Raw genomic sequence first — 26,511 nt, forward strand, 5'->3', positions numbered from 1 at the left:
GTATCATTTTTTATTAGCTTCCACATGTAAGTGATATCACATGATATTTGTCTTTCTCTGTCTGACTTACTTCACTTAGTATGATAATCCCTATGTCCATCCATGTTGCTGCAAATGGCATTATTTTGTTCTTTTTTATGGCGGAGTAATATTCGATTGTATATATGTACCACATCTTCTCTATCCATTCCTCTGTCAATGGACATTTAGGTTGCTTCCATGTCTTGGCTATTGTAAGTAGTGCTGCCATGAACATTGGGGTGCATGTATCTTCTTGAATTACAGTTTTCTCCAGTATATGCCCAAGAGTGGGATTGCTGGATCATATGGTAGTTCTATATTAGTTTTTTAAGGAACCTCCATACTGTTCTCCATAATGGTTGTACCAACTTACATTTCCACCAACAGTGTAGGAGGGTTCCCTTTTCTCCACACCCTCTCCAGCGTTTCTTGTTTGTAGATTTTTTGATGATGGTCATTCTGACCAGTGTGATGTGCTACCTCATTGTAGTTTTGATTTGCATTTCTCTAATACTTAGTGACTTTGAGCATCTTTTCATGTGCCTCTTGGCCATCTGTATGTCATCTTTGGAGAAATGTCTATTTAGGTCTTCTGCCCATTTTTTGATTGGGTTGTTTGTTTTTTTAATATTGAGCTGCATGAGCTGTTTGTATATTTTAGAGATTAATCCCTTGTTGGTCACATCATTTGCAAATATTTTCTCCCATTCTGTGGGTTGTCTTTTCATTTTGTTTATGGTTTCCTTTGCTGTGCAAAAGCTTTTAAGTTTAATTAGGTCCCATTTATTTATTTTTGCTTTTATTGTCATTACTATAGGAGGTGAATCAAAAAAGATCTTGTTGTGATTTATGTCAGAGAGTGTTCTGCCTATGTTTTCATCTAAGAGTTTTATAGTGTCTGTCCTTACATTTATGTCTTTAGTCCATTTTGAGTCTATTTTTGTGTATGGTGTTAGGGAGTGTTCTAATTTCATTGTTTTACATGTAGCTGTCCAGTTTTCCCAGCACCATTTATTGAAGAGGCTGTCTTTTCTCCATTGTATATTCTTGCCTCCTTTGTCATAGATTAGTTGACCATATGTGTGTTGGTTTATCTCTGGACTTTCTATCCTGTTCCCTTGATCTATATTTCTGTTTTTGTGCCAGCACCACACTGTTTTGATGACTGTAGCTTTGTAGTATAGTCTGAAGTCAGGGAGCCTGATTCCTCCAGCTCTGTTTTTCTTTTTCAAGATTGCTTTGACTATTCGGGGGGGGAGGTCTTTGTGTTTCCATACAAATTGTAAAATTTTTTGTTCTAATTCTGTGAAAAATGCCATTGGTAATTTGATAGGGATTGCATTGAATCTGTAGATTGCTTTGGGTAGTATAGTCATTTTGACAATATTGATTCTTCCACTCCAAGAACATGGTATATCCCTACATCTGTTTGTGTCATCTTTGATTTCTTTCATCAGTATCTTATAGTTTTCTGAGTACAGGTCTTTTGCCTCCTGAGGTAGCTTTATTCCTAGGTATTTTATTCTTTTTGATGCGATGGTAAATGGGATTGTTTTCTGAATTTCTCTGATTTTTTTGTTGTTAGTGTACAGGAATGCAAGAGATTTCTGTGTATTATTTTGTATCCTGCAACTTTACCAAATTTGTTGATGAGCTCTAGTAGTTTTCTGGTAGCTAACTATACCTCAATTTTTTTAAAAAATTGTTTTAAAAAGGATGCATGCATGGTGATCCGTACTGCCCAGTGCCTTCCTGGGCGTTCGGAGAGTCTGCACTTCCTCCAGCACAGCAGGAGAGGGCTGCTTCCTCCCTTTTCCCATTACCACAGTGTGTTCTCAAACTTTTGGATCTTTGCCATTCTGATAAGAGAAAAATGGCATCTCCGTGAAGTTTGGGTTTGCATTGTTATTATGAATCATTTGTACATACGCTTCTGTGAACCCATTTTTCTATCAGATTGTTGGTCTTTCTTTCAGTTTTGGAAGAGCTCTTTGTGTAGCAAGGAAATTTACCCTTTGTGATACAAAATGCAAATACTTTTTCCCAGTTAGCCATTTGATTTTTCACTTTTCTTATGGTGGTTTTAAAATAAAATTTATTTGTGTGTATTTGAATTGATTACTCTTCACTTTTATGGTTTCTGGATTTTGTGTTAGAGCAACAAAGTAAAAAAAAACCCTTCCTCATTCCAGTATGATCTAAAAAATGTCCTGTGTTTCTTTTTTCTAATTTTTTTTTAAATAAATTTATTTATTTTTATTTATTGGAGGCGTTGGGTTTTCGTTGAGGTGCACGGGCTTCTCATTGCAGTGGCTTCTCTTGTTGTGGAGCGTGGGCTCTAGGTGCACGGGCTTCAGTAGTTGTGGCACACAGGCTCAGTAGTTGTGGCGCATGGGCTTAGTTGCTCCGCGGCATGAGGGATCTTCCCGGACCAGGGCTCGAACCCGAGTCCCCTGCATTGGCAGGCGGATTCTCAACCACTGCGCCACCAGGGAAGTCCCTTTTCTAATATTTTTATGGAGGTGCTAGCAGCAGCAGTGATGGTTAGTGTGGGCAAGTTTTACATTTAATTCTTTGACACATCTGAAGTTTATCCCGGTATAAGAACAGAGGTTTGAATCCCAACGTGCTTTTCTAATGCTTGACAGTTGTCCCCACACCATCTTTTCCCCACTCATTTGAAGTGCAACATTTATCAGATACTAAATATCCATGACTCTTTAGGCCTATTTTCAGACTTTATGTCTCATAATTACACCAACTTAATTGTTGATATTCTGTAACAGTGCTCCCCCATCACATTTTCTTTTTCTCAGGCATTTCTAGCTAGAAACAAACAAGCAAGAGCTTGTTCGTTTTCCCACATGAACTTTAGAATCAATGGTATGTTGCTAAAGAAGATTCTGTTGCTATTTTTTATTGGGATCATTAGTTATAGATTAATTTACAAATGACATTGTTCTGATGCTGAATCCATGTCTGTGAATGGTGCATCTGAGAATCTTTCCATAAGTTTAGCTAATCTTTTGTGACCCCAGGAGCAATGTAACTTTTCTTCACATAGGTCTTGCACATATCTCGTTAATTTCTGGGTATTTGGCCTTTTGTATATTTGTTTCTACTGTAAACATAATCTTTCCTTCCATTATTCTAATTCTAGTTTGTACATAAGGAAATGATTGGTTTCTGTATGTTAATTTGGAACCACACCCCTTACAGAATTCTCTTCCTGTTTATTCTAGATTTTTTTTTTTTTTTTTTTGGCTGAATCTCTAGGGCTTTTCAAAAATGAAATCTTTTAATCTACAAATAGGATAATTATACCCCTGCTTTCCAGTGTTTATATTCTGCTTTCTTTTCCCTTATCCAGCTGCAGTGGGAAATAATGGTAGGAGGGGGTAACATCCTTGTCCGATTCTCTGCTCTGATTGCTTCCAATGCTTCTTGACTCTTCTTACTAACTATTCCAAGGAAAACATAGAAAAGGCTTTTGCACACTACTATGTATTACAGCACCGATTTATTTTTTTTTAAAAAAAGACTTAGTAAGAACTTAATTAAAAGCAGAAAAGTTGAAGAGATTATAGGTCAATAGAATATCACAAAGAGTAACAACATGGAAAATGATAATGTATAATTTTATTTGTAAAAACACTACCTAAAAATTGGAGATATAGTACTATTATAACTATCTAAAACTGAAAATTGGCGATAAAAAGGGAAAGAAGTTTACCAAGATGTTAACAGTGGTTGCCACTGGGTAACAGGATTAAAAGTGATTAGTTTTCTTTCCAAATTTTACATAATGAGTTGATATTATGCCATAGTGGGAGAAGGACTTTTGACCAAATTCAAGCACTAAAAGTGGAGTTGTAAGCAAGCTCCTTTGGGCATAGCTCAACATTAATCTGTACTTGAACCACTCCAAAGGGGGCAGATGAACCCTAAAGGAAGGGCAAACTCTGGGCAGTCATTGCCGTACCTTTGGGCCTTCTAGAGCAGCATCTAGAAACGTAATCTAGAAATGTAATGCCAGCCATGTATGTGATTTCTGATTTTCTGGTAGACACATAAGTAAAAAGAAACAGGTGAAATTCATTTTAACAATATATTTTATTTAATCCAATAAAACCAAAATATTATCATTTCATTATGTAATCAACATAAATAATAATATTTTACATTCTCTTTTCCTACCAAGTCTGAAATCCAGTATGGATTTTACATTTACAGCACATCACAATTCAGACTAGCTGTTTAACATGCTTACCATATGTGGACAGTGGTTAACATAGTGGACAGGGGAGGTCTAGACACTGCTCTGATTTGTAGATTTCCGGCAGAGACAGGTGTTGGAAAAGGTGCACGCCCGTGCGTGTGTGTAGACACAAGGCCAAACAAAAGGTGCCTGGAGTATAGCAAAACTCATGGAGTAAAAAAATTACCTAAAATAAAAATCAAGGGCTTCCCTGGTGGCGCAGTGGTTGAGGGTCTGCCTGCCAATGCAGGGGACACGGGTTCGAGCCCTGGTCTGGGAGGATCCCACATGCCACGGAGCGACTAGGCCCGTGAGCCACAATTGCTGAGCCTGCGCGTCTGAAGCCTGTGCTCCACAACCAGAGAGGCCGTGATAGTGAGAGGCCCGCGCACCGTGATGAAGAGTGGTCCCCGCTTGCCGCAACTGGAGAAAGCCCTCGCACAGAAACGAAGAACCAACACAGCCATAAATAAATAAATAAATAAATAAACCCAAAGTTAAAAAAAAAAAAAAAATCAAGATCATGCGGGCTTCTCAATGATCCCTGTCTCCCACTCCCCACCCCACCAAATACCTTTCACTGAGCAAAGCCACCCAGCCTGGACATAAATATTTTTCTACTTTGCTACATAAAGGATGAAAACAGTCTTCCTCTGCCATGTATGATAGGCAAGCCCAACATAGCAACCTTCAATCTAGAGTGTGAATCTTTCTGGAGGCATGTGAGGACTGCCCAAAGCAACATCTAGAGCCTTGCTGTCCAGTAAGGGGCTATTAGCCACATGTGACTATTTAAATTAACTGTAATTAAAAATTCAGATGCTCAGAGAACTAGCCACTTTTCAACTGCTCAATACCTACATGTGTTCTAGGCTACTTTTGGGGGTAGCTCAAAATCCCAGTCCTCAACATGTGCATGTGCTTTTGCCTAAAACCACGCAGCTGAAAAAGTCCTGGGACTCTGCTCCCAGGGTTTGAAGCTGCCTGGGTCTTTTCTATGATAGAGCACATCTCGTACTGATATGGAGCCAAATGGATCAAAGACCCATTGCTACAAGGAATCCCCTTCTATTCCCACTATTTACCTGCATCTATAAAAAATGTAAAAGAAGTGTGGAAATGATGCTGAACATTTGCTCACTCAGAGCAGGCAGACAGCTAGATATGAGCAAAGAAAGGAGGGGCACAGGCCAAATGGCAGGAAACCATATATCTTCTGAACACCGGGGCTCCTTGGGCAAACAAAGAAAAGCAGGAACCTCCAGACTGACAGGAAACCACATATTTTGGGGTGATGTGTCCTGGAGGCAAAGAAAGGTGAGAAAAGGTGGGAATCTCCAGTGTCCAAATGTAACTTTTTGCTCAATATGCCCTCATTACAATAAAATTAGCCTTGCAGATAAAAAGTTCCCATCATGCACCAATGCCATGACACTACCGATCAAGGCTAAATAAGGACAAAAATCACTCCTCCCCTCAGGAAGGTGGAGCTGGGATGAAAGTCAGGAAATACGACCCCAAACCTCTCCCTCCCCAATGAATATTCCTTCCATTCATTTCTGCACCCCACATCACCGGCTTGCCAAAGAAACTCAGGGTAGCTTACTCACTTGGGTCTGCCCGCTCTTCCTTTCAGAGCCCACTAGATAGCGCTTAAATCCTCACTTTCTTTCTTGACCTCCATGTCTCATCTCTGAATTTTTTCTGCCGTGAGACAAGAACCTACTCTCCTGTAACAACTACAGCGATAAGTAAAATCCATCCAAGTAACTTGCATATATTGAACTATTAAAAAATCCATCTTATTAAAAGTTGTGCTTCCAAAGCATTTCACTTTTTGTCTAAGAATTGATAGTAATATTGTGCAATATATATACTTTTATTAATAATTCAGAAAATACTTAACACGAGAAAAAAATTATAAACTTCTAATTTTGTTATGGAAATGCATGCCAGGGTGAACGATAAAACTTAAAGCATAAAACTATTTTACATTAGAATCAAATTCAGTGATGCACATAGAACTAAAATATTTTAGATTAGGATAAAAACCCTGTGAGGGACATAAAGATACAGGTTCAAAGAAAACACCCAAAAAGGTATTCATTCTTAAAGAATGAGAAGCAGTTTGGTTGTTTTTTTTTCAAATGTCAGTATTCACAATGTGCCCTCAAGGTGTCTTATGCAATTACTTAAACTTAAGATAAAAGATATTTAGATGTTACTTTAAAGAAAGGATCGCTTTTCAGTCATTTCAATCTGGGGTTTCAGAAGCCGACACCGGAGGTCACTGACCCGCTGCCGCCGCTGCAGAGTTGGTGCCAGGTCTGGTCCCTGAGCTGCCCGTCCAGGAGCGCTTCGCTTCGCTCTGAGGTCAGGAGCTCTCCAGCCGCCGCGTCCGCCCCTGTTAAGACCCTCAGGGGCCCCAGTCCCCGCCCTCTCCTCTGCCCTCATTCCTCCCTCCCGGGGTCGCCCACGCAGCCTCACTTTGTAACAAGTTACGTTCAAATACAGCAGTCATCAGGTGTTTATTCTACCGAGCCACTTATTTGCTTTATTGTCTGCCCCACCCCGGAACGTAAAGTCCTTGAAAACTGGAACTTCGTCAGTTCGCCCCTTGCTCGCGCCACAACGAGCGCCACAACGAGCCACAACGACTTATCTTGATAGTAAAGGAACAATACTCCCTCTGCGCCCAGGCCGTCGCAGAGCACCTCGGGTCACGTGCCCGAAACGGGAACTATCATCGAGTCAGTCCTCCAACCTCCCAGAGAGGACTCGGAAGTGCCCCAGAGCCGGCGTGAGTTTTTCCGGCCGGGCCGTCAGCGCTTTTGTCCCGCCGGCGGCCGGGTTCCCGCGGTGCCCCCACAGCCAGTACGTGAGTCCGAGGCCGCCCGGGCTCCCGCCCCCGGCCCTAACCTGCCACGCCCTTCCCTTCTTGGCAGGGTCCTAGCTACCCCTCGGGTCTCGGGCGGGATTCGGGAGGAAGCGCGCCCCCTCCCCACACATACATCAGGAAGCGAGTTTCGGGGAAGTGGAGGGGAGGGAAGATTTCGGGCCGGCCGAGGGGTTTAGGGCGCGCCCCTGGAATATAATGGGCTCCTTGCGCGCCCCACCTCCGGCTGTCCGAGCGGGTCAGGGCCGGGTTGGGGCTGCCCGGTGCGTGCAGAAGGGCCGGTGCCCCGCACCCGTGTTTTTCAACTCTTCGCTGCTGTTTCGAGCGGGGGGGAACCCTGAAAATTAGTGCTTTAAAATAAGCCCCCGTGGCAGTTCAGTTTGGCCCTGGGATTTGAGAGAAAATACAAGCGTTGGAGGGGCCCCTCCCCCCACACCTTTATTTTTCTTTGATGGGGCAGTGATGTTGAGAGACTCTTATCGCAGGTGTGGATCGAGCCGCTGGGAGGCGCTTCTCGGCCTTCGCCCTAGGGGAGCTCACCTGTTTTACAGACAGGGGATCAGGCTGCCTGTAGCTGCCTATCACAAGTTGAGAAGGAATTGACTAGGTCCCAGGGAGAAGAAGGTCGAAGAGGCTCCTAGACCTGGGGACAGCCTGTGGGAGCCCAGGCGTGGGGATGTGAATTAGAAATGGGGAATGCCGGGGCTGGGTGTGCTGCTCTAAGACTTTTGGACTAGGAGGCCACCAGGAGTGTTTTCTTTTTGAAAGCACGAGGATTTTTTCTTAAATAAGTTTTTGACTATGTAATGTATTCATATGGTTCAGATATTAAAAATATGAAAAGATGTCAGTGAAAAGGTTTTCTTCTGCCCAGCTGTCTGCCTAGGCCCAACCCCAGTAGATAACCAACCACATTTGTTAGGTTATTTGAGTGTATCTTCCCAGAGTTTCTTTATGCAAACACTGACAGATTTGAATGTAGTTAGTTCCTCTTTTTTTTACACAGGTGGTAGGGTACTGTTCAGAGTTCTGCCCCTTGCTTCTTTTGCTAAATCTATGTTAGAGGTCATCGGAACACAAAGAGCTTTTTTTTAATACATTGCTGTGGTATTGGACTGGACATTGTTTGGATGTTTTGGACGTCCTGTAATTTTTTAGATCTATTCAGGCCATTTGCGTTGTTTCCAGTTTCTTTGTTACATCAAACAATGGCACATCCAGGGACATTGTACCAGGGCTTATCTGAGCAAGGGTTTTTAAAGAAGGGATTAACAATGATAAAAAAAATTTTGTTTTACATTAACTCTGCCAGTTATTGGTAGATTGTTAAATATGTCAATACATTATTATAATAAGTCATGTAGAGTGTTTAAAGAACAAATTAAACCAAGTAGCTTTTCTCTCCTGAGACCTGTGTTTATGATACTTAGCCTTACAGTAGCCTAATCAACCATCTATTAATGACTGTCTTCAAGCCAGTCTTTGCCCCTTTAGCTTCAGAAAATCTCCTTTGCTTACCTTATTCCTTAGGATGACTAGAAATCTCTTCTCCCCTACCGAGTTTGAGAGTGCTCTATTTCATTTTTTACTTTAAGGAAAAATCACCTTTAATCATAAGGATTAAGCAGTAGAACCAACTTATGTTAACCAATTACAATTCTGATACTCGTAAACTTAATGCAATAACTAAATCACAAATCGTACTCTCTCTCTTTCCATCTGCATATCAATTTTCTCACTTCTTAGTCTCATCTTTCATTTGTCCCATCCTCCCACTTCTGTCTTCTGAGTTGGTAAGCATTTTGCTCTCACATTCCCTCTTATTTTCTCTTTTTCTTTCTCTGGTCACCTCCAAGTCCAGTATAATATCCAAGAACTTAAGACACATAATTCAGATGGTAGATTGATTTGTGGAATATGGTTGGTACTCTGGAAATCCACGGTAGCTGCATTTGTTGCACCTGTTGCTTATTGCAGTCTGTTGTTAAGGCAGGAATTTTCAACCAGAGTGAGCCACAGTTCCTCTCTTGTGAGTTGTCTACTCTCTTGAGAAGTGGCTCCTGACTCTCCTGGGCAGGGATAGTAAGAATTACGGACAGATTCTTACTATCTGCACGTTCTTTTCTAGGCATTGGTGGTAGAATATGAACAGCATGAAGCACACATTTGCCCGGAGGTGTGGGTCATGTGTAATTTGGAAGGAGTGGATGGCTTTCTGTGGCTGAAACTTTTAACTGATGTAACTAGGTTATTGGGATGTAACCAGTTTTCTCTCTGTTGAAAACTGATTAGAGAGGAGTTCCCCATCATCAGCTTTGAGAACTTTTAAGAAATTAAATCTGTCTGTCCCTCTCTCTCTGCAGGAGTTGTGCTTTTGGAGCGATTCCTTTCTTGTGTCATAGGGGACACATGAGCTAGCCACCACATTAGTCTTGATTGGATTATAATAACCTCCTTCTAGACTGCAGGACTCAGTTCTCCCCCTGCCCCCAATCCATTCTCCCATTGCAACTAGTATGAGTGATCTGTATTTCTTTTAATTTTATATTATGAAAAAATGTAAACATAACAGGAAAGTAGAATAGTACAGTGAACTCCATACATCCATCACTCAGATTCAACAATTATTAGGATTTGGCTACATTTGTTTCCCTTTTCCCTTTTTCATTTTTCTTTGTTGAAGTATTTTAAAGGAAATTCCAGACATCATGCCATTTTATCCTAGCATACTTTAGTTTAAAAAAAAAAAGATAATGGCCACAATGCCATTATCTTACACCATCCTAAATTAATTCTGATTCCTTGATTTTATCTAACAGGAATTGGTAGACTTCTGGGTCTATGGTCTGTTTTTGTATGGCCTGCAAGCTGAGAATGTTTTTTACATTTTTAAAGGGATGTTAAAAAGCAAAGCAAAGAGAAAAAAAGGAAAAGAAAAACAAGTAATAGAGTTGTATGTGGCCAACAAAACCTAAAGTGTCTTATATCTGGCCCTTTACTTACTCCTGATTTGATCGAATAAGTGATCTTTCAAAATGCATATCCGAGTTTGTCCCTCTTTGCCTAAAACTCCTCGGGATCAAGTCTGGACTCCTTAGTATGATGGGCAGAGCCTGGTGCAGCCCTTATTTTTGCCCACTTATCCAGCTCTGCCTGCCATCTTCTGTTCCAGATGTCCAGAGGGTGGTGGACACCAGCCCCTTTGCACCTGCTCTTCCCTCTGTTAGAACTATTCCTCTCTTCTTGAAGCTCTTCCTAGTTCTTTGAAGCAGAGTCTATCTCTACCCCTTCTTCCATCATCCATGCCTAGTGTCTGCCATTTTTATTGTGTGTTGGTTGTTTTCCTGCCAGACTCTCATACTAGTTTGCAAGTCCTTATTGGCCAGGACTTGTCTTTTCCATCTCTGTGTCCCTAGGACTAGCCCAGTGGCTGGAGAGAAAAGTAGGATATGGATCATTATATAATTTCGCTGGGCAACACTCAGTCGCAGAGATAACTGAGATACTAGAATGTATCTTCAGTATTGTTTGTAAGGATAACTTAATATTTTGTTATTCTCTTGACTGTCTTTACAATTTAGCAGCTGTCTTAGTCCTTGTGGGCTGCTATAACAAAATACCACAGACTAAGTGGCTTATAAACAACAAATTTATTTTACATAGTTCTGGATGCTGGGAAGTCCAAGACCAAGGCCCCAAGGGGTCTCTGTGGTATCTCTTTTCTAAGAACACTAACCCCATTCATGAAGGCTCCACTCTCATAACCTAAGTATCTCCCACAGACTTCCCACTTCTAATACCATCATTATGTTTTAGTGCTTTTCTGCCTGTGTTTTCGACTGAAGTCTTCTTAGTCTTAGTATTGATTAATATGAATTTCATTGCAAACCATCTGTTTTCAGTGAAGCTACACATTTATATTGCTCTGTTTTGATTTGTCATTAAGGGGATTGGATGAACTACAATCAGATGATGGGAAACTCTGCTTCCACCCAAACAGAGGAGGTTAAGCAGGGCTAGAACAGGGAGACTCCTGGAGTCTGCCTAGGTTAGAGAGGTAAACAGTGAAGTATTTGTGATTTCATTTAGACCCGGCCAGTCAGCAGCCAATCAAACAAGGAATCCGAGAGGACATGAAGGGAACTGAGAATTAGCCTGTCAGAGAGAGGGGAAAGGGTCCATCTGGGTCAAGCATTAGTAAGTGTCAGCAAGGGGTGAATTAGCATGGCCCCTTTGGTGTTTAGCAAGTCATTCCAGCTGGCCAGATGCGGAAGGCTTCAAGCACACTAGGTAGCCTGGAAACACCCACTGGAGAGTGTTCACATGTGCATTTTACAAAATTCTTGACAGTTATTGGAAGAGAATTGGAAAGGGATAAGAACGAAGGTAGGAGACTATGGCAGGAGTTCAGAAGGGAATTTAGGAGGGCTTAAACTAAGGCCCTAGCAGTGGGAATGGAGTGGGGGGTGGCGACACGAGAACTGTGTAGGCAGTGGAATCAGCTGGTCTTAAGCGGTCTTTCGGATGTGGAGTGGTGAGGGAAAGAGAAGTGCCCGAGACGGGTGGATATGAGGCTCTATAATTGAAGAGAGGAGTGTGGGCCAGAGATGAGGTTCTACAAGACAGCTTGTAGGAACCACGCATATATATGGGACTGCCCAGGGAGAGCATGTAGAGTCACAAGAGGAGAGGTTCAAGACAGAACAGGGAGCCAGGAACATCCAAGGGCTGGGGGGGAGGTGGTCAGCACCTGGCCCTGAAGAAGCTAATGCAGCATGGTCTGAGTGGAAGAATTCAGATTAAATAGATGAGGCATGAGGGGAGACGGGACATGAAGACCACTTTTCCAAGACACAACTGTGAACAGGAGACAGGATGGCGAAAGCAGTACCTGGAGGGGAAGGTATAGTTGAGAGAATTTTAAATTTACATTTTGACATTTTAAAACTTTTTATTTGGAAATAATTTCAAATATATAGAAAAATTTCAAGAGTAAGAATAGTGAAAAAAATACCCTTTACTCATTTACCTGTGATTAACATTCTACTTCATTTTGTCTTCTCTCTCTTGCTCTTTCATGCATATCTATCCATCTATCTATCTATCTACTTTTTTCCTAAACCATTTGAGGGTAACTTACATACATCATGCATGGCCCTTTATCCCTAAACACTTCAGCGTATATTTATAGGGATATTCTCTTGCATAACTACAGTATAATTGTCAACTTGAATAAATTTAAAGTTGATATTACTTTTGCCTAACTTATCATACATACTCCAGTTCTATCAGTTGGCACGATTATTTTTTATAAAGCTTGTCCCTTCACTACATATCCAGGTGAGGTCAGGTATTGAATTTGTGGTCAAATCTCTGCAGTCTTCTTTCATATGGAACATTTCTATAGCCTTTCTTTGTCTTTTATGAAAATGACATTTTTGAAGAATACAAATAGCTTTTAGTAGAATGTTCTTTATTTTGGATTTATCTGATCTACCTGATGTTTCCTTGTTTCATTTCAGGTAATGCATTCTTATAAGTGATGTGTCCTTCTCAGGGCATCACTTCTGGAAGCACATGATGTTTATCTGCCCCCACTGGCAATATTAACTTAAGACCCCTAGCCAAGATTCTCCACTGTGTAATTACTATTTTACCTCTTGCGGTCTATGGGGGAATATTTTAAGACCATGCATATATCCTGCTCCTTGTCAGAATTTCCGCCTAGATTTAGAATCCATTGATAATTCTCCCCTGATCCAGTCTTTACCTTGATGGTTGCAGAATGCTGAGTTTTTTCTTGCAACTCTACTACTCCCTCCACATTTTCCAACCGGCCCTGGCATTCTGCTGTCAGCAAGAGGCCTCCCTTTCTCCCCTATTTGTGCCTGTATGGACTCATGAAATCCTATTTTCAATGGCTTACAATTCTTTACATAATCATTATTATGGAACCTAAATTCGGTGTTGAAGCTGGGTCTTGTGCCCACATTTTTGTTTTGTGTTGTTTTAAGCATCTCCTTATTTGCTGGCATAACAGGATGTCTCAGCTCCTTTTGTACCTATCCTGCCCCCAGCCTGGAATCCTCCTGCTTCCTTTTACTAGGTTATGGTAGTAGAGACCCAGAACAAGGTGCTAGATGTGTGCATGTTAACTCAGGTATTTTTGCTTCTTAGCTATCAGCAGACAGAGCTAGAGAATATATGTACATTTACACACGTATACATACAAATTTAAATACATGTGAATATACACTTATATGATGTGCACATTTATATATAATTTAGAAATCATGAGTTCACACCAGTACCTCCAATTTGTCCACAAAGGGTTCTTTCTTATCTTCCCCTGTTCCATATTTTTATATTCCTTCTTCCTCCAGGAGGGCCCTGGCTCTCAACTAAATCAACACATTTACTCAGTCTCATAATAGATCTAAAATTGTTTCTGAATTGCTTTGCCCATTCCACTACAGAAAGCAAACCTGCTAAAAAGGATTGTTTGCAGCTCTTCCCCACTTCCCCCTCCAGCCTTCCCAAGACTGAGAGTATATAGTATAGTCACATACTATGTACCCAAGTGACATGGGTTAGTTGTTTGTTTCTTTTTGTTTCCTTCTTGTTATGGTATTCATGTGAAACACAAATGAGTTAATTTGTTTCTGTTCACTTTCTGGTTTCACTTTACTGTTGTCCAATTTTCTCACTGATTTAATTTTATTCTTTGAATCTGCAGAACATGATCATGCTTCCACGAGTAAAGACTATACAAAAAGCTGTACTCTGAGCGTCTCTCTCCCCTGTCGCTTCTGTTCTGTTCCCCCGCCCTACCCCTTATAGGTAACAGGCTTCACTGTTCTGTGGATTCTCTCATTACTGAAACGATAAGCAGCTGTATGCTTGTTTTTTTATTTTCTTACGTAGAATGTAGCATATATGCTTTTTTTCACTTTACAACCTATCATGGAAATTGCTTCCTATCAATTTATAGAAATGTTCCTCATTCTTTTTTAGTTCTCCAGTGTGTATATGTGCCATAGTTTATTTAACCAGTCTTCTGTGCTTGGACGTGTAGGTAGTTTTCCAAATTTTGTAATTAAAAATAAGGCTACAATGAATAACTTTGTGCACATATACTTTTGTATTGTTGGAAGTGTATCTTTGGTATGAATTCCTAGATGGGATTTCTCGATTAGAGAATAATGCATACATAGTTGTGTAGATATTGGCAAATTTCCTTCAACAGGGGTTATGCCAGTTTGCATTCCCAGTATTGGATGAGAGTGCCTGTTTTCCCACAGCCTCACCCACAGAGCATATTGTTAAGTTTTTGAATATTTGCCAATCTGATAGATGAGAAAGGGGATCTTTGTATAGTTCTTATTTGCATTTCTCTTATTATGAGTGAAATTGAAAACATGTTTAAGGGCCATTTTAGTTTTTCTTTTTGTGAATTGTCTTCATGTCTTTTGCCCATTTTTCTGTAGGATTTTTAGTCTCTTTTTCTTCAACTTTTAAAAATTCTTTGTATATTAGAGATATTATCACTTATATAAGCACTTATATATGATGTATGTTGCAAATATTTTCTTCCACCTGTCATATATTTGTTGATTTTGCTTACGGTATTTTTGCCATGCAATTTTACTTTTATTTCTATATAGTCCAATTTATTAATCTTTTCGTTTATTGCATCTGGGTCATAGAAAACTTTCTCTGTACTTAGGTTATGGAGGCATTCACCCATGTTTTCTTCTAGCATTTGTATAGTGTTTTTAATATTTAGAGATCTGCTGTGTTTGGAGTTTATTCCTGTGAATGGTGTAAAGAATGGATCTAATTTTATTTTTTTCCAAATGGCTTTATACTTGTTCCAACACTATTAAAAAGACCGTTTTTGCCTCAATAATTTGATATACCATCTTTATCATATACTTGATTTCTACGTGTAATTGGGATTATTCTGAATTTTTATTCTATTCTGTTTATTTATATACCAATACCACACTGTTTTAGTTATAGCAGCCTTTTGGCATATTTAGATATCTAGTATGGTTAGTTCTCCTCCCTTGTAGCTCTTCCTTTTCTTTTTTTCCCCCTGACAAATTTTGTGTGTTTCCCTGGCAGTTTTAGGGAATTAGTTTTATGGCTGTAGAAACTTGAACATCTTTCTCTTCTCAGGGCTGAGGGTGAGTAGAGGTAGAGGGGCCAAGGCCAAAGGGAATGGATGGAGCAAGGTCCCTGATGTGATGGGAGCAGGATTCAGATGAAAGGTGTGTTGCTGTTGATGGTCTGGAATTCCACTGCCCACCCAGTAGCACTAACATTTTAAATGGCATGGACTGCTCTGCCCAAGGTAGTAAAGAAAGGGAGCAAGGAACTAGGTCATGCCAGCATTCCTCAGTGACTTCTAATGATCTCTTACCTAATATTACTTAATAGTCATTTTGTGAGCTTTCTCAGATGAACCACCTTTTTAAAATGTCTACTGAGTGATTCTTTATTTTATCTTCCTGGTGATATTCTGGGTTACTAGCTCCTCCTGTTCCATAAATTTTAATTCAGAGTCCATCATTCCAATCCCATAAGCATAAGTTGGATCATGAGTGTGATTCTTTATATGTGTCTACTCCAGAGTATATATCTTACTTTTAGTGCCCTTGCTTTCTCGTCACATGTTCACATATAGTTTCTAAGTAGAACTACAGAGTACCGACCAAGAGGGTCTGATACCCAGGGTAAGAGGGGAAGTCTGAACTTTAACTAAGTCTAATCACAAATGTCTAAATGTCTAAGGTTGGGGAACAACTAGTTTAGAACTGTTTCTTTTGTTCTCAAGAGTCAGTCTTTTAGCAGGTGGATGCTGATGGAGTGCCAGCTGTGTGTAGAGTGCCTTCAGGGGAACAGAGAGTCACTGCCTGGGCCCTAAAATCTGCTTTGAGAAGGGGTTTACCTTTCCTGAGTCCTGTGGTTTATCCTGAGGTTCTAGCCCTGATCCAGTAACCTGACCTTGATTAAATAATAAAATAGATGGTATAGCATATAGAACTACCCAAGTGACTGGCATTGTTCTCCATACCTTATATATGTTATTTAATGTAATACTCACAACAGTTCTGTTGCCCTCATTTTACAGATGAGGAAACTGTGGCATAAAGAGGTTAAATAACTTTCTTGAGGTCATACAGCTAGGTATTTGAACCTAGGCAGTATTATTATCCTTTGCTTGATGGTTTGTGTTTTAGCTTCTGATCTTTGATATGCTCTGATTGTAGTTAGCCTGTTCATAAAGTAGGAGTGAAAGCCTCTGCCTGGCAAGCCAGAGTGTGTTCTTCCATATAGAGTTCCTCCCTGACTAACCGTTCTCCAGGGTCAGTGTTTTCCTTGGAAGGGAAATCTAGGAGGGCCACACCAATGACAGGCAGCAGCAGCTTGTTTTCTTTCTCATGTCTGACATGACTGTCCTCATGATTTCATAACCAATTCCCCAATACCTCTACTCATGTACTGATTTAGTTTTGCTTGCCTGCCCTCTGCTGATTATGTCTTCTTAGCGTTTGTTTTATTACTCTTTCAGTCTCCTATTTTTCAGAAATTACTTTTACCCACTGTTTGTTTTTCCAAGACTAGGTGGCATTTTTCAGAAATTGATCAATGTTGCCTTTGGTTCTGTGCGTCATTCCAACCCGTTTCAACTTGCCCTCATACTAAGCTGTTATGCAAGAATAGAAAAGCTCTCTGTTCCATTGACAATCCACGGCTCTAGCATTTTAGCATTAGCTCCACAGGGACAGAAATTTTGGCATGTCCACCACTGTATCCCCAGCAGTTAAAAGTGGTACCTATCACACAGCATGTAGTCAATAAACATTTGTTGAGTGAATGAGTGAATTTGGATGTAATTCCTTCAGTTTCTTCTAAAGTGAAGGTATCATTTTCATTTTCTTGGTTTAGTGTCACATTTGAAGACGAGGGGCACTGAGGATGAGGAATCAACTGAAAAGTGTGAAAATATTGGAAATGCAGAATCTGTGTGGCCAAAAGTGGAAGGTCTTCACAAGGATCATATGCAGGAATCTAAGGTTGGTGAAACTTGTGATTGGGATAGCAAGGTAGAGAATCAGATGGAAAAGCCTGAGGGAAAAAGAATGAAGGAAGACCAAAGTGGCATCAGGGAAAAGATTGGCAAAACCAAGAATACAGCAAATATAAAGACAGAACAGGAAGATGTGGCATCTGAGAAAAGCTTACATCTGAGCTCAAAACATGTTACACACCAGCCTGTCTGTATAGAACAGAAAAGCAGTGAAAAAGGCAAATGTGTGGAGAGCATTAATGGAAACTCTCATCCCAGTCTACAGCAGAAAACCAGTGCTGTTAAGAAATCACATAAATGTGATGACTGTGGGAAATCCTTCAAATATAATTCCCGACTTGTTCAACATAAAATTATGCACACTGGTGAAAAACGCTATGAGTGTGATGACTGTGGAGGGACTTTCCGGAGCAGCTCGAGCCTTCGAGTCCACAAGCGGATCCATACTGGGGAGAAGCCGTACAAGTGTGAGGAATGTGGGAAAGCCTACATGTCCTACTCCAGCCTTATAAACCACAAAAGCACCCATTCTGGGGAAAAGAACTGTAAGTGTGATGAGTGTGGAAAATCCTTCAATTATAGCTCTGTTTTGGACCAGCATAAAAGGATCCACACTGGGGAGAAGCCCTATGAATGTGGTGAGTGTGGGAAGGCTTTCAGGAACAGTTCTGGTCTCAGAGTCCACAAAAGGATCCACACAGGTGAGAAGCCCTATGAATGTGACATCTGTGGGAAAACCTTCAGTAATAGCTCTGGCCTTAGAGTCCACAAAAGGATTCACACAGGGGAGAAGCCCTATGAATGTGATGAGTGTGGGAAGGCCTTCATTACTTGCAGAACACTTCTAAATCATAAAAGCATCCACTTTGGAGATAAACCTTATAAATGTGATGAGTGTGAGAAATCGTTTAATTATAGCTCTCTCCTCATTCAGCATAAAGTCATCCACACTGGAGAGAAACCTTATGAATGTGATGAATGTGGGAAGGCCTTCAGGAACAGCTCAGGCCTTATAGTGCATAAAAGGATCCACACAGGAGAGAAACCTTACAAATGTGATGTCTGTGGCAAAGCATTCAGCTATAGCTCAGGCCTTGCAGTCCATAAAAGCATTCACCCTGGGAAGAAAGCCCATGAATGTAAGGAGTGTGGAAAATCATTCAGTTATAACTCACTTCTTCTTCAGCATAAAACGATTCACACTGGAGAGAGACCTTATGTATGTGATGTGTGTGGAAAAACTTTCAGAAACAATTCAGGACTCAAAGTCCACAGGCGGCTTCACACTGGGGAAAAACCATATAAGTGTGATGTGTGTGGAAAAGCCTATATCTCACGCTCTAGCCTTAAAAACCACAAAGGAATCCATCTTGGGGAGAAGCCCTATAAATGTAGTTATTGTGAGAAATCCTTCAATTACAGCTCTGCCCTTGAACAGCATAAAAGGATTCATACAAGGGAGAAACCCTTTGGGTGTGATGAGTGTGGAAAAGCCTTCAGAAATAATTCAGGCCTTAAAGTACATAAACGAATCCACACTGGGGAGAGACCTTACAAATGTGAAGAATGTGGGAAAGCCTACATCTCACTCTCAAGCCTTATAAATCATAAAAGTGTACACCCTGGGGAAAAGCCCTATAAGTGTGATGAGTGTGAAAAAGCTTTCATCACATACCGAACCCTTATAAATCACAAAAAAATTCATCTTGGGGAGAAGCCCTACAAATGCGATGTGTGTGAGAAATCTTTTAATTACACCTCACTCCTTTCTCAACACAGAAGGGTCCACACTAGAGAGAAACCTTATGAATGTGACAGGTGTGAGAAGGTCTTCAGAAACAACTCAAGCCTTAAAGTGCATAAAAGAATCCATACTGGTGAGAAGCCCTATGAATGTGACGTGTGTGGAAAAGCGTACATCTCACACTCAAGCCTTATTAACCATAAAAGTACCCACCCTGGCAAGACACCCTACACATGTGATGAATGTGGAAAAGCTTTTTTCTCAAGCAGAACTCTTATAAGCCATAAAAGAGTCCATCTTGGGGAGAAACCCTTCAAATGTGTTGAGTGTGGGAAATCTTTTAGTTACAGCTCTCTCCTTTCTCAACACAAGAGGATCCATACAGGGGAAAAACCCTATGTGTGCGATAGGTGTGGGAAGGCATTCAGGAACAGCTCAGGCCTCACAGTGCATAGAAGGATCCACACAGGTGAGAAACCCTATAGATGTGATGAGTGTGGGAAGGCATACATTTCACACTCAAGTCTTATCAACCATAAAGGTGTCCACAGTGGGCAGCAGCCGTATAATTGTGAGTGTGGGAAATCCTTCAATTACAGATCAGTCCTTGACCAACACAAAAGGATCCACACTGGAAAGAAGCCATACCAATGTAACGAGTGTGGGAAGGCTTTCAATATCAGATCGAATCTCACCAAGCATAAAAGAACCCATATTGGGGAGGAATCTTTAAATGTGACAAATATGGGAAGTCATAGTAGTGCATCACAGAAGAGAACTCATGAGGGAGGGAATGCTCTGGATGGGACCAGGAAGAGCATGTCTCTGTAGGAGGCAGAGCTTACCTAGTATTAGAGAACCCAAATGGAAGAAAATCTTATAAGAGTGTCTGAGGTCCTTGCTCATGGCTTATAATTTACATAGTATAAGTGAAACCATGAGTAATTTTTTTCTCTGTGATTTTCAATCATAGCCAGCAAGGAAGGTTCCAGTGTCAAAGTAGTTGAGCCCTTATGGAATATAAAATAGTTCGTACTGGGGATAAAACCTATCAAAGTTATGGAGTATGGGAAAACCTTCAAAATAAGTAGATATTTCTGGACATAAAAAACAGATGAGAAAAAGACTTCAATTAGAAGTCTCATAGTCACCATCAGAAAGTTCATATTTGGGTAAATTATGTGAATAGAAATGTAGGAAATTCAGGTGTAGCTTTGAATTCCAGTTATCCATTGGTCAGTGGAAAAGATCCAAGAAGGACCTCCAGTAGGCAAATTCAGGGAGAGGCAGGCTTCAGGGAATATAAATTAATATCATAGTGATCATGAAGAATAACTTTGATTTAACTGATTTGCAGGGAGTGATGACAACTTCTGAAACAAAATTTGGATTTCATTGTAGGAAATGTAAAAAGTGTAGACTTATAAATCTAACAGGAGATAGGAGAGAGTCACTCATAAATAAATTCAAGTTGATTGGACTGTTGTAATGTTGTGATATACATTATTGAATGGGTGAAACTTTAAAATTTTTCAAATGAACCCTCTCAATGAATGATAAATGTGTGATAAGTGAAAACCTCACACATTAGCTACAAATGAAGAGTTCTACCACGGACAGAAATTCAGCACATTCAATAACTAATGGAACACATCTTCAACATGAATTTGTACCTTACACAAAAATAATTGATTCAGGGATTCCTATGAATAGGAATGATGAGAAGGAGAGCATTTTATTGCAAGAGCTAAAAAGCTAAGTAGCTGCCAGTAATGGAGGAATAGGAGGAAATTCATGCTTCTTAACAATCCTGTTAAATGTTTGATTGTGTTATTGTAAAGATTTCATGCACTGCGTGTGTGTATTGTCTGTTGTAAAATGTTGTGAATACTTTATTCAGGGCTCACTCTCGGCCATGAAGAGCCAGATAGTTGTGGCAAGGTAAGGTGAAACTCCAATAAAGGAATTCTTCAAAAGTAAACAGGCTGTGACATACTTTAGGTGGAGTATCATACAGAGAGAGCCATTTGTGTGTCTTATCTTTGGGGGGTAAGTTATACCAGATCCAAACCAAGGAGTGCCCAGGGGACTTATCCCACAGGGCTAGTAGCTCACATTTCATGAGAAATTAGGTTGTGCCTCCACCAGGAGAAGTGCAAATTGGATTAATCCTCATACTAGGGCTGGATCATAACCCCTGGGAGTGGACAGGCTGTGTGAGTGATGAGTCACAACATAGAAACAGTTCTCTTGGGAACAGGTAGAATTTAACAATATATTGTTAACTATGTATAAGACTATTAACTAGGTAACTCAAAGAGTGAAAAGCGAGTCTTCTGAGAATTAAGTAACCTGTCTGAGAATACTCCAGGTGGGGCTTATCAGTAGAGACCGAGTTGTAAGTCAGGTCTCTCTGGCTCCAAAATCCACTGTTTACAAGAGAATAGTCTCTGGTCAGATAGTTTTCTGATTCTCTCTAGGATTCCTGTTTCCATACATACAGTTTCCATGCCTCTCTTTAGAAGTATTTCTTTCACTTTGCCTCCAAACAAGGTAAGTTTTGATGGAGGAGGGTGGAGGTGGGGGAGGGATGGTTGTAGAAAAGGGAGAGGGAAAGAGCATTTCTGCCACTCAATTCCACTTTGAAATGTCATGAGCACACTTGGTCTTTGTCCTTCTCTACATGCAGCACTGGCAAACCTGACCCTATCCACAGACTTGGATTAGTTTATTCAGCAAATACTTGTTGAGGATCTGCTAGGCACATCCATTGTCCTAGGTACTAGGAAGCAGGAGTAGATAGAGGAGAGAGACCACAGCAAAGCCACCCTAATGGTTGCTGAACTAAACTGTGGGCTTTCCAAGGAAAGTGCCTTCCACCTACTGGGAAGGGAGGCACCGATGACATCTGAGCAGGATGTTGAGTTGGGTCCTTTTAAGAGAAGAATGGGAAAAATAGGATGGCCTGATCAAAGGGAGCATTGGAAATGCTCATGCATTGTCCAGAGTGGCCAGTCCCTGGCAGTTCTGGTGTACAGTGGGCAGAAAGGAAAGAGGCCATGGAGTATTGATTCCCAGTAGTCACTGAGCATCGACCAATCTTTTCATTGGCTGAATATAGGGCCAGCTCTAACTGTTTTAGATGATCAGGTTACTTAAGGTTTCCATATGGCCAGGGCTGTTGGTGTGCCTGTGGCTTGAAGTCCCCAATCCCCTCACATACACACATCTACATGAGCTCCACCTGGACCTAATGCATCACCTACTTTTGAAAAAGACACAGGTTAAATAACAAGGGAGAAGACAGCTACCACAGGAATGGGGATTCTGAGTGCCCCAGCTCACTGAGCACCAGGATATGTTCCTACTACAGCCTCCATTGACTTGGACACATGGAAAATGGGCCCACAGTCTACCTAGGGCCAGATATGTGCTGCTTGGACTGATCCCAGATGACGAGGGGTCTTCAGGTCTCCAGCCACTCCAGGCAGACTGTGAAGAACAGATCCAGTGAGCTGGTGCAGCTGCACCTGTTCAAGCCCACCTCAGGACTTGAGCTGGTTTAGGGACCACCAGCCACCACCACCTCCCAGAGGACGTCTGACATGCAAGAAGAAAAATAAAATTGCCAAGGTGTAGGTAAATTGAAACACTTTTTTAAAATGCCATGTCTAATTCTCAAGGCTAAAAGATAAATAGAATTGGAATATTGGACAATAGTAGGTAAATTGGAAGCTGGGACATCTGTGTGAAAGCAGGCTAAAGTGCTTGTATTATTTAGGAAGAGGGTGAAGGTGTTGTTTAACTCTAGATTTTATTGAGTTAAATATGGTAAAATGTCATGGGCAAGCACTAAAAGAATAGAAATAAAGTATATAAATCTAAAAATCTGGACTGGAAAATCTCAAAGTCTAGAAAAGAAAAAATGATATTGAAATGATATTGAAAAGGTGAGACAGTACTTTGTTTCTGGTGAAGGTAGTCTAGGTTCTTTGGATCAGTTTCCCACCAAAAACATTGAAAAAGACAGTTTGGTTTTTTTTAATTAATTAATTTATTTATTTATTTTTGGCTGTGTTGGGTCTGCGTTTCTGTGTGCGGGCTTTCTCCAGTTGCGGCGAGCGGGGGCCACTCTTCATTGTGGTGCGCGGGCCTCTCACTGTTGCGGCCTCTCCCGCTGCAGAGCACAGGCTCCAGATGTGCAGGCTCAGTAGTTGTGGCTCCAACGGGCTTAGTTGCTCCAGGGCATGTGGGATCTTCCCAGACCAGGGCTCGAACCCGTGTCCCCTGCATTGGCAGGCAGATTCTTAACCACTGCGCCACCAGGGAAGCCCAAAAAGACAGTTTTTTTAAATGCAGGTGGTGTGCCCTCCCTTCTCCTTAAAAGAGCATGGAGGCTGAAAAGACTGCAGTTTAAACAGGTAGGGCTGTTTTAAGATGGGATCTCGTCATCAGAGGTGAACACCAAAGCAGCTTAGGCCGAAGACTTTGCTGATGAAGCTGAGTTAGGCACCACTTCACCAGCCCCAGAGAGTGAGAGAGAGAGAAGGATGATAGGGCCAGGTTCACCCAAGGTGATGAATGTTATAGATGACTTTTCTAAAGTTAAACTGGGTTCCCAAAGTACTACACCCTCAGGACAAGAAAAACCAAATCTAGACCCATCCCCCTCCCCACCCCCCGGGTACTTTAGAGACTGACCTCGTTACTGAGCATAGCAATAGGATTGAAGAAAAAGAGAAAAGAGAACATCCTGACAAATTGTGGTCACTGACCAACCCTTACAACCCAGGTAAACACAACCTGAGGCCTGGCAGAAGCAAATAAAACTTCCTCAGAAGAGGACTCCTTCAATTTAGACCTCAGGTAACATAATTTTTCAGAGGAAACAGTCAGCAAGCAGTCAAAGATAATCAGGCATATAAGGAAAAAAGGCAGCATGACTGGAAACCAGCAGAAAAACAGACCCACATAAAAGTCACATTAGAATTATTGGGTGCGTTTGTGAAAACGACTGCTTAAAATATTTAAAGATGTATTTGGCAACAGATTGTGAAACAGTAGGAATGAGAATTGGTGAACTGAAAGATAGGTTTGACGTAGTTATCCAGAATGCAGCATGGAGATAGAGAAATACGGGAAAACACAGAAAGATGGGATGGTCTCACTAGGAAGTTTTAACATATATTTAACCACAGTCTTAGAAGGCAAATACGGAAGAAAAGGGACAAAGGTAATTGGGCTGAGGATATTCCAGAACTGATGAAAAATAACAGGTCTATAGATTTAAAAGCTCAAAGAATACAAATTAGGATAAATTTACAAAGTCATATCTATGTGCATCATAGTGCAACTTAACTGCACTAAGAAAAAAATTAACAGCCAAAGATTTAAAAATTACCTTCAAAGGAACAGACTTCTCAACAGCAACAATGGAAGCCAAATGAGTGGAATGAAAATGTCAGTATAAAGGTAGAAAATAACTGTCAACCTAGAATTTTATACCAGATGAAGATATCTGTTATGAATGAGGACAAAATAATCACATTTTAAGACAATTTGTTTCATTCATTCCCTGCTGACCGTCACTAAAGGAAATTTTAAAGAATGCACTTTAATATAGAAGGAAACTGATCCCAGGTGGGGTTTTGAGATGCAAAAAGAAATGAAGAGAAAAACAGGTGAGCAAATATAACATTTTATACCAAACAATAAAAATGTAGAGTTGTTAAGATAGGCTTAAAATACCAGACAAGACTGATAAGTAAGTCAAGAGAGAGTAAAAAGGATTGAGGTATTAGGGTGAAGGTTTTGGTTACTCTCGTGAATATTGTAAAATCTAGCGGAATCATAAAAATACAACATTTGATTCCAATACTAGTAGAAAATTTTAAGCAAAGAGGTAAATTAAAAAAGAGGGGTGAGACCAAAAAAAGATGGTAAATCTTCCCAAAAAATACCAATATTTACATTTAAGTTAATTTCACTAAATGACAAAGATTGTCAGACAGTGTCTGTTCGGGCTGCTATAACAAAGTACCACAGACTATGTGGCTTTTAAACCACAAAAATGTAATTCTCAAGTTTTGGAGGCTGGAAGTCCAGAGTGATTGGAGATCTGCATTGTTGGGTGAAGGCTTTCTTCAGGGTTGCAGACTTCTTGTTGCATCCTCCCATGGCAGAAGGGGCTGGGGAGTCATGTGGGGTCTCTTTTATAAGAACACTAGTCCCATTCATGAGGGCCCCACCCTGATGACCTAATCACCCCCCAAAGGCCCCCCACCTCCTAACACCATTACACTGTGTATTAGGATTCCAACCTGTGAATTTTGGGGAAACACAAACATAGACCGTAGCACATAGGGTGAAAGTACAAAACCCCACTATGTTGCTGCTTACAAAAGACTCAAATATAAGGACACAAAGTCCGAAAGTAAAAGAATGGAAAGAAGTTATATGAAGCCAATAGAAAACTGGTGTAGCTCTACTAATATTAGATGGAACAGAGACTTCAAGGCACAAACCATTCCTAGAGATAAAGGGAGGTGTTACATTAAGACAAGTTTCAGGGAAGAAAAAACACTGGGAAGATAGAACAGTTATAAGTTAGTATCTACCTAATAAATATGCAGAACTCAAAGGAGAAATATAAAATCCACAATCATGATGAGAGATTTTTTTTCACCTCTTTAGTTAATAGGACAAGCAGACTAAAAATTGGTAGCGACACAGATTTAAACAATAAGATTAACAAACATTCTAACGCATATGCATGGAACATTGCACCAGTGTATCAAGGATGCATACTTTTTGTCAAGAACACATGAAACATTTTCAAAAATTGATCTACACAATGGCATGTGTCAATTATATTCCAATAAAGCTGGGGGTGGGGTGGGGTTGACATATATGCTGGACCATAAAGTAAATCTCAACAAAATTTAAATAATTGAAATTAAATTAGAAAGTAATAATAAAAAATACCTAGAACATGCCTATTATATTCAGAAATTTACAAATACACTTTAAAATCATGGTTCAAAGAAGAAAGTATTTTCAACTGAATGACAATGAAAATACTACATATCAAAACCAGAGGGATATTGCTTAGGCAGTGCTTAGAGAGAAATTTACAGCCTAGAAAGATAGTTCAGAAAATCAGAAAACCTGGTAATCACCAAAGCAACATCTCAAAAAGTAGAACAATCAAAATAAATCCTAACAGAAGGTAAAATAAGGCAGTAATAAAGAGCAGAAAAAAACAAAATAGAAAAATATAGAGAACAGAGCCAAATGTCTGTTTCAAATCTGGTGAGACTGATCAAGAAAAAAAGAGAAAGCGTGAATAACCAAAGTCAGGAATAAAAAGGGAGAATGCAGGGAACTGTAAATTTTTCTTCTCTGAGCATACACTGACCTCCTTGCTCTCTGCTATTCCGAGAGAATAGCTCACTCCTAAATTCCTGAGTCAACCATTCCGGGAACAGGATGTAACA

General features: G+C 40.5%; 1 protein-coding gene and 1 long non-coding RNA gene across 14 annotated transcripts in view; one reads left to right on the forward strand and one right to left on the reverse strand.

The window, feature by feature from the left end:
- Positions 1 to 3,101: 3,101 nt before the first annotated feature.
- On the reverse strand, positions 3,102 to 5,991 carry LOC309623053. The gene is made up of 2 exons (XR_014241259.1): positions 5,890 to 5,991; positions 3,102 to 5,580 (listed from the first exon to the last, which is right to left on the reverse strand). It is a non-coding gene; the product is annotated as an uncharacterized lncRNA (long non-coding RNA).
- A 1,043-nt stretch (positions 5,992 to 7,034) lies between these two features.
- MGAT1 (alpha-1,3-mannosyl-glycoprotein 2-beta-N-acetylglucosaminyltransferase) overlaps positions 7,035 to 26,511 on the forward strand; it is a 75,087-nt gene continuing 55,610 nt past the window's right edge. For 8 of the 13 annotated variants that reach the window (XM_082379442.1, XM_082379424.1, XM_082379443.1 and 5 more), the window contains exons 1-2: positions 7,035 to 7,153; positions 17,130 to 17,257. The gene's annotated coding sequence lies outside the window, so the exon portion shown is untranslated. Of the gene's footprint in view, positions 7,158 to 11,123; positions 12,079 to 15,356; positions 15,449 to 17,129; positions 17,258 to 20,915; positions 20,957 to 26,511 lie in introns of those variants that run through there. The other 5 variants (XM_082379425.1, XM_082379438.1, XM_082379439.1 and 2 more) reach the window with 5 other exon arrangements.

Source organism: Balaenoptera borealis (assembly GCF_965194805.1).
Source record: "Balaenoptera borealis genome assembly, chromosome: 2".
Lineage (NCBI taxonomy): Eukaryota > Metazoa > Chordata > Mammalia > Artiodactyla > Balaenopteridae > Balaenoptera > Balaenoptera borealis.